The sequence below is a fragment of the Oxyura jamaicensis genome, chromosome 12 (assembly GCF_011077185.1).
Source record: "Oxyura jamaicensis isolate SHBP4307 breed ruddy duck chromosome 12, BPBGC_Ojam_1.0, whole genome shotgun sequence".
In the NCBI taxonomy this organism is placed as follows: Eukaryota; Metazoa; Chordata; class Aves; order Anseriformes; family Anatidae; genus Oxyura; species Oxyura jamaicensis.
In genome coordinates, this window is record NC_048904.1 from 15,532,773 (window position 1) to 15,539,623 (window position 6,851).

Sequence of the window (6,851 nt, forward strand, 5' to 3'; positions counted from 1 at the left end):
GAAGATAATTTAACCAGAATAATAAAAAAAATCCAACCCCCAATAAAAAACCAACTCCTGTCAGACTTCCAAAAAACAACAGCCTGAGATCCTCGGAGTGCCCCATTAGCCCGGCAGAGCCTGCGGACGTGCTCACGCAGCCAGCCCGCTGCCGTTCCTCTCCACCACCACGGAGCAGAGCGAACTAAGACCACATTCTATATTAGTCACTCCATTGTTTAAGGAAAAATGCATACCAGACAAAGAGAAGGACACAGTTCTTTGTTGTGCATGAAACTAATCCCTCTCTTGCCCCGAGGCCAGAGGGATGCCTGAGCAGCACCACCAGCTGCCAAAGACCCTCTGCAACACCACCGCTGACCCTGTGCAGGGGATGCTCCATGGGGAGACACCAACGGCCCCAAATCCAGCAGGGGCACAGGTCTCTCCCCACGCTTGCTGGATGCCAGCTCGCCCAGGCCACACCATGCCACGCGTCCCCAGCTGTCCTCCAGCAGCACGAGTTATTTTAGACACCGCATCCTCACCGGGTGTTCCACTAGATTATACACTGACGCGGGCATTTAGGGTGACCAGAACAAGATGTTTGTCCAACCTGCCCAGGGATGGTGCTCTGTAATCAGCTGGAAACAGCCACGTGCCTGTCTGGCCCTGCACAAAGCATCCCTGCTTCTGCTCTTGAGGGACTCGCTTGCTGCTGCACAGCAGATCCTTTTCCCTTGCTCATCTCCCAGTTACAGGCAGGAGACAGCCTCAGTATCGGTACCACGTCCAGCAGCAAGCAGGGAAGTCTCTGCTGAACCCAACACTTCCAGCATCCTTCACCCCCCGCTGCCCAGTCCTCTGCCTTTCCTCCAGGCATCCTCAGCCTCCAGCAAAGCACCGGCGGGCTGTTCCTCTGCAGGCCTGAGCCCCAGGAGCTCCCTCCTGAATCCCTGAATCCCTTAAATTGCCAACTGGGAGCAGTACATGCACCTTTGGGAAAGGAGAGAGACGTCTGCTCTTTGCAAATCCCTTGCTATTTATAAGAGAGTTTTTCTCACGGTTATTCTGCAGCCCAGGTCCTCACTGCCCCAGTTTAACCTGTTTGGAGGTACCTTACCCCCGTTTCACTCACGCATCCAAGTGAATAAATCTATAAATACAATCAAGACATCTGTCATCAGTTCGGGCTAATACCCACCGAGCGCAGGATCTGCACCATGGGAATACGAGAAGTTGAACATGGAAGCTTTCTTGAGAGCGCACGGTATCTGCACGGCTTTGTTTGTGTTGAGGGAGTGGCTGGATTTTCGGCAGCCTCTTTTTCAAAGGCTTTTTGTTAACAACTAAATGAAAAACCCCAGAGTTTAGGTTTTCCTTTTAAAAAAAGCCTCTGTGATTATGGATATGAAGAAAGAGAAGCCGGCCTCTCTCTTCCCAACCCAATTGTACCAAGGCACTGACTTTCGGGTTCCAAAATTACAGATGTATAATCCAAGACAATGAACTCTTTCGTCAAGGATTAGCAAACCCATGTAAAGCTGATTCCTCATTCAAATGCCTTGCAGTTGTAAGTGCATCTCTTCCACTTTGCAGGTCAGCCCAACTGCTTTCTTGTTTGTTTGATTTTTAGTTGTGTTTTGTTGTTTCCCCTACAAAGACAGGACACTTCACGTTGTTTTCGCACCACGTAACGAGTGATGTTGTTTAATACACGATGCTTAATGAGCATCAACAAATATTTTTACATTTCTTTCTTTTAAGTTATGGTACAAGCCTCTGAAATACAAAAACAGGAACTGTTCTCAGTCAAAAGCCAAGACTGCAAAAATGTAACCCTAAACGACAGGACCTGGAGAAAAAAAAAAAAACTATTTTGTTTCTGAAAGGTTTACTAGGGGCAGTTAAAAATATATATGTAGGCTTAAAGAAGATTACTAACACAAAACAGTCCAGCACAAGTGATGCCAAATCCAGCAGCGGGGACTAGCAGAGAACGGTGCCATCATTCCAGCAGAACAGCTCTGGAAAGCGCTGCCAACGTCAGAGAAGGATGGATGGAACGTCTGACCCTTGGAAAATGAAAGGTGGATCTGGACAAAAACAGCCCCGCTGCCCCGAGCCACGCCGCTCCGACAGGGCCAAGAAGAATGCTGGCCCACCTAGCTGGTCTGGAAGGAAAAGTGAAAAGAAAAGGAAAAAATGAAAAAAAAAAAAAAAAAAAAAAATCCAAGGCTGCCAGCATACCAGCCCAGGGTAAAGGCTGCCAAGCTGCTCTGGAAATAGGCAGCCTCTGCCACGGCTCTCCATCAGATCAGCAGAAAACAAATTCTGGCCAATAGCCCAGGCTCAGGTTTGTTGCCCAACAGCAGATCCTCGCAGAGAAGCCCAAACTGAAAGCAGGGCGCACGTTTCATACAGGGACCTCCAGACAGAGCACAAAGCCTCAATGAGAGGCACAGCTCGCCAAAAGCAGTGGTGCAAGCCCTAAACAGAGTGAGAAAGCAAAATATCCAGTGTCAAGATACAAAGGGAATGATGATAGCAGTGAAAATGGTGTTTTCCAGGAGCTGCCCCTGCACTCAGCAGCGCTGTCGCTCAGCGCCGAGACGCTGCTGCCACCGTCCCACACGCGGTGCCTCTGGTGACAGCGGGGATCTTCTTCCAGCACAATGAGGGTGATAACACTCAGTTTCTAAAGGGCAATTTTTTTTTTATATATATTTTTCTTTTTGGGCTAGAGAAAAATCCTGCAGAAATGCAGACCCAGAGGAGCCCGGATTTTGCTGCTCCTGGAGCTGGTACCAGAGCAGGTGGGTGCTCAGGTATGAGGGCTGGTGCTCAGCCCTGTCTGATCCCAGTGATGAGATCACTTCTACAAATTCATGGCACCTGTGCCTACGGAACCACTATTCCATGCTTCTCCTCACAAAATTTACGTCACTCAAACCCCAGATCAAAACACAGATCAAAAACCTGCACGCTTTGATTTATGGAGTTCCAATTAAAATGAGAGATCATGGGGGGGAAAAGGAACTAAAGACGTTGTAATAACTGACAACTATAGCATATGTCCAGAGTAAAGAACATAAATAAGAAACTTACTCAATTAAAGACACAAAACAAAACACACACAACAGCAGAAGTCCTACGGATGCCACCGCTGCCCACACTAGGACACTGCTAACTCAGTAGAAAATGCCCCCGAGGCAGCAGCATCTTCTCAGTTTCCTTCAAACTGAGCGATGCTGAAACGTAACAGATGAGGGACTTGTTGGCCCAGCTCCCCTGTTCTGCACAGCCACAAAAATGCCGCTCCAAAGATTTTTTACAACTTCGTGTCGCTGCCTTTGGTAACCGTCTCCCTGTGTGCGCACCCACCGTGAAGGAGCAGGGTATTTCTCAGGCACCAGAGAGACAGAAATGGTCAAAGATTCATAAATGATCGCAGCCTGGACCAGAAAAAGATGACTCCCAAAAAAATGAAACACGTCGAGCTATTGACAGCTGGGCCTTCAAACCTGTTAAGAGGTTAATTTTACATTTCGGACACGGCACAGAAGAGGAATCTTAAGTCTCACAACAGCAGCTCGATAATTCACTCATGCAGAAGTTGTAACTGCCTTAGAAAATAAACTGAAACCGTGTGCAGGATGGTGTTAACATCTTATTTTGCAATCCTGTTGAAAGACTGCTTGTAATGAGACTTTAATTGTGATTTAATTGTGCTGTGATCTGACTGGCCATAAAGAGGGAGCCTGGAGTCCCATCACAATGGGTGGAAGGATTAACCTTACTGAGGAAAACATAATCCCGTTTCATGCCATTAAAAGGATTGTATTAATTCCCAAGCATTTTTATGGCACGGGGCAGTGGAGCCGAGGTGCCACGTCCCATCTCGCAGCTCCGTGGAGGACAGGCGCCTGCTTCGCCACAAGCACCATCAGCTCTAAATCCTGACAAGTACCGGACTGTAAACGCAGGCAGAGTGAAGATAAGGTCTTCCTAACAGCACTATTTCCACGGGCAGACATACGTGTTTCATGACTGTTAAACGAAGTAGCACTCTGAAGAGAGAAGATTACTGATTTGTAACAAAATATATGAGAAGCGATGCAAAAAAGAGGTTCTGTCCTCTTTTATTTGACGTTTCGGGAGTGAGTCGCCCCGCCTAGCGCTCATCCTAAAGGCTCACTGCTGAAAACAGGCCTTACAAATCTAACACGTGTGAACATCTCCACATTTCTGGATGGCAAACCTTTCACTCCACTTCAAATCCACTTAAGGCCTCAAAGAATTTGGGTCACCCGGAAAAAAAACGCTTACAAAATTCACCGTGCCAGCGAGCAGCACTCGGCTGCATCACCGACAAAGGAAAACGCTTTTTGGAGCTCACGCCTGACACCGCAGAAATCAGCTCCTGGGAACGAAGAGAGCTTCCTTTATTTCTCCCTGTCTCCACAGGCAGCTTTTCCCTCAAGCAGAGGCAGCCAAATGCCCCAAACAGCCCACACGGGCCCTGCTGCAGCTCACGGAGGTGAGGATGCAATGCCGGGCACCGGCGTACCACAGAATCACAGAACTGTAGGAGTTGGAAGGGCCCTCAAGAGATCATCGGGTCCAACCCCAAGGGGTGTAACCTACTTGGTGTGAGGCGTCCAGCGGTGCTGTGCTGCTTCCCGGAGCTGGCAAAAGTACCGGACGCGCACACAGTTACAGATGCACCAACCTTTTTTTATTTTTTTCATGTTCTATAGTTAAAATAAATCAATCAATCAAAAGGAGTACACCACTTGTCTCACCAACCCTCTCCAGGAAGAAAAAGGAAAAGGCCCAAAGACCAGCTCGTGGAAACTTTCTGAAAGAAGCAGTTTTTGTTCACGTCGGTCGATGAAACCGATTTCACCACTCGGCGCTTGGCTCCTGCAGCGAATGCCAGCCGCAGTGCGCAGCCACCGCACCGAGCCTTACGATTTACCTCAGGGTCAAGTTAATGTTTGAAAAGAAACAAACGCAGCTGATAGCACACGGCAAACAGTGACTGTTTCTGTCTGGGATCACACCTGCCCGTTTGCCCTGAATGTGGATTTAAAAATCCCAACCACGTAACTCCCCCCTACTGTGGGAGCTCCAAAATACCAGGGCAATTATTAATCGCATGAACTGATTGAAATATCTCATGGTTTCAAAGCAACTGGTTATTTAGGGCTTAGGATCCTGACAGAGACTTTTTAAGGAAGCCAGGAGTTGAAGAAGGAACTGAGAAACATTTTAAATAAGCGTATGAAAACATGGGCTTTCACAGACCTCCTCACCAAGCATGTCTTGGGGAACATCTGGCACAGGTCATTGAGCCAAAGAGTACAGAAATAGAAGGCCATAAGCTGAAACCCCTCTGAACGTGTCCATGCTTCCCTCAGAGGGAGATGCAAAGCCCAAATATCTTTCCTGAAATGAGACACCATCGATCTGTGGTAGGCACGGCCCTAAGCCTTGTGAAGGACGGCACGATGAAGGTCTGCTCTGTTCTGCCTGACTCTGCGAACCGGGACACGTGAAAAAGAACCAGGGTGCCTGATTTAAAATTCTGTCACTTCTTATTGACTTATCCCAGCGAGCTGTTCCGAATGACGTGAAGTACATTCAAGGAAACCACAATGTTAGCAACGCAGCTGAGAAACCGTCGTGTTAAGGCACTGCAAGTCTTCCACAAGAACAGCTACCACGGCTCCTATAATCCCATCTATTAATTCTGTACTCTCTGACCAAGCAATAATAAAATTGCATTTATTAACTCCACAGGAGTTAATTGCCAAATCCAGCAGAACTTAGGCACAGATGTAAGCTGGAAACAGTCATACAAGCACCGCGTGTTAACGGAGGTTTCTTTCACACGTTTGACAGTTCTGTAAGTTACCAAGAGACATGACAGCAGGTTCTTCCTCTCCCCCCCTCAGAACCAAGCAACTCTAGCAGTATATATTTTTTTTCTCAAATATAATACCAGAAAAGGGCACATATGGGGAAAGAGAAAGGAAAAAACTTTAGGTTCTTTAGTTTTCCTCACTCTCTCTCACAGGGTAAGCAAAGGACCAAGAAATCCCACACGAGCAGTATTAAATGCAGTTATTCCAATTAAGCAAATTCATATACGTTCCCCATTTCTGTACTTTGTGGGAACCCATTCAAAGTTACAGCTCACAAAAGCAAAAGAAAATACTGGACGTGGACCTGTAAGTCTATAAACCTGGGTTTAATGATAAAGCGAGTGCGCACGGCTTGTTCAACCTTTCTTCCACATCCCAGTCCCTTGTCAACCACGAAGTGCAAGGTCAGAACAGTTATTTTCTCTGTTCAGGCTGGCAGATGAATGACTCATTTCGAGTAAATTTCCTGTTTTTCCAGCCTTGTAAATGTCATACAAAATAGACCAGGCAATAAAACGTATACATTTCCAGGCTAGGATTGCCCTAACACTTCAGCACCGGCTGACTGGGCACTAGAAACTGGGAAGAGGAGGAGAATCAGAGCTAAACACGTTTACAATTTCATCTTCACACTCCTTCGCTGTCTGCTCTATTGCCACACACCTCCTGTTGAATGACAGTTGCCATCCCCATAATGAGATTTTTAATCAACGGAGAAGCAATGCATTTTAATTAAAGCACTCTCCTTTCCTACACATACAGTGCTGATCCGCGAGGGAGTTCCTCGCTCCGTGCAGAGCAGCGCACTGACGCCCAGCTCTCACTGAAGGAGGCACACGGAGAGGCTTTCAGACCACCAAAGTTTTTAATGATTGAAAAAAGGGGATTTCTGTGGAAGGAGGAAAGGAGGAAAGGAGGAAAGGAGGAAAGGAGGAAAGGAGG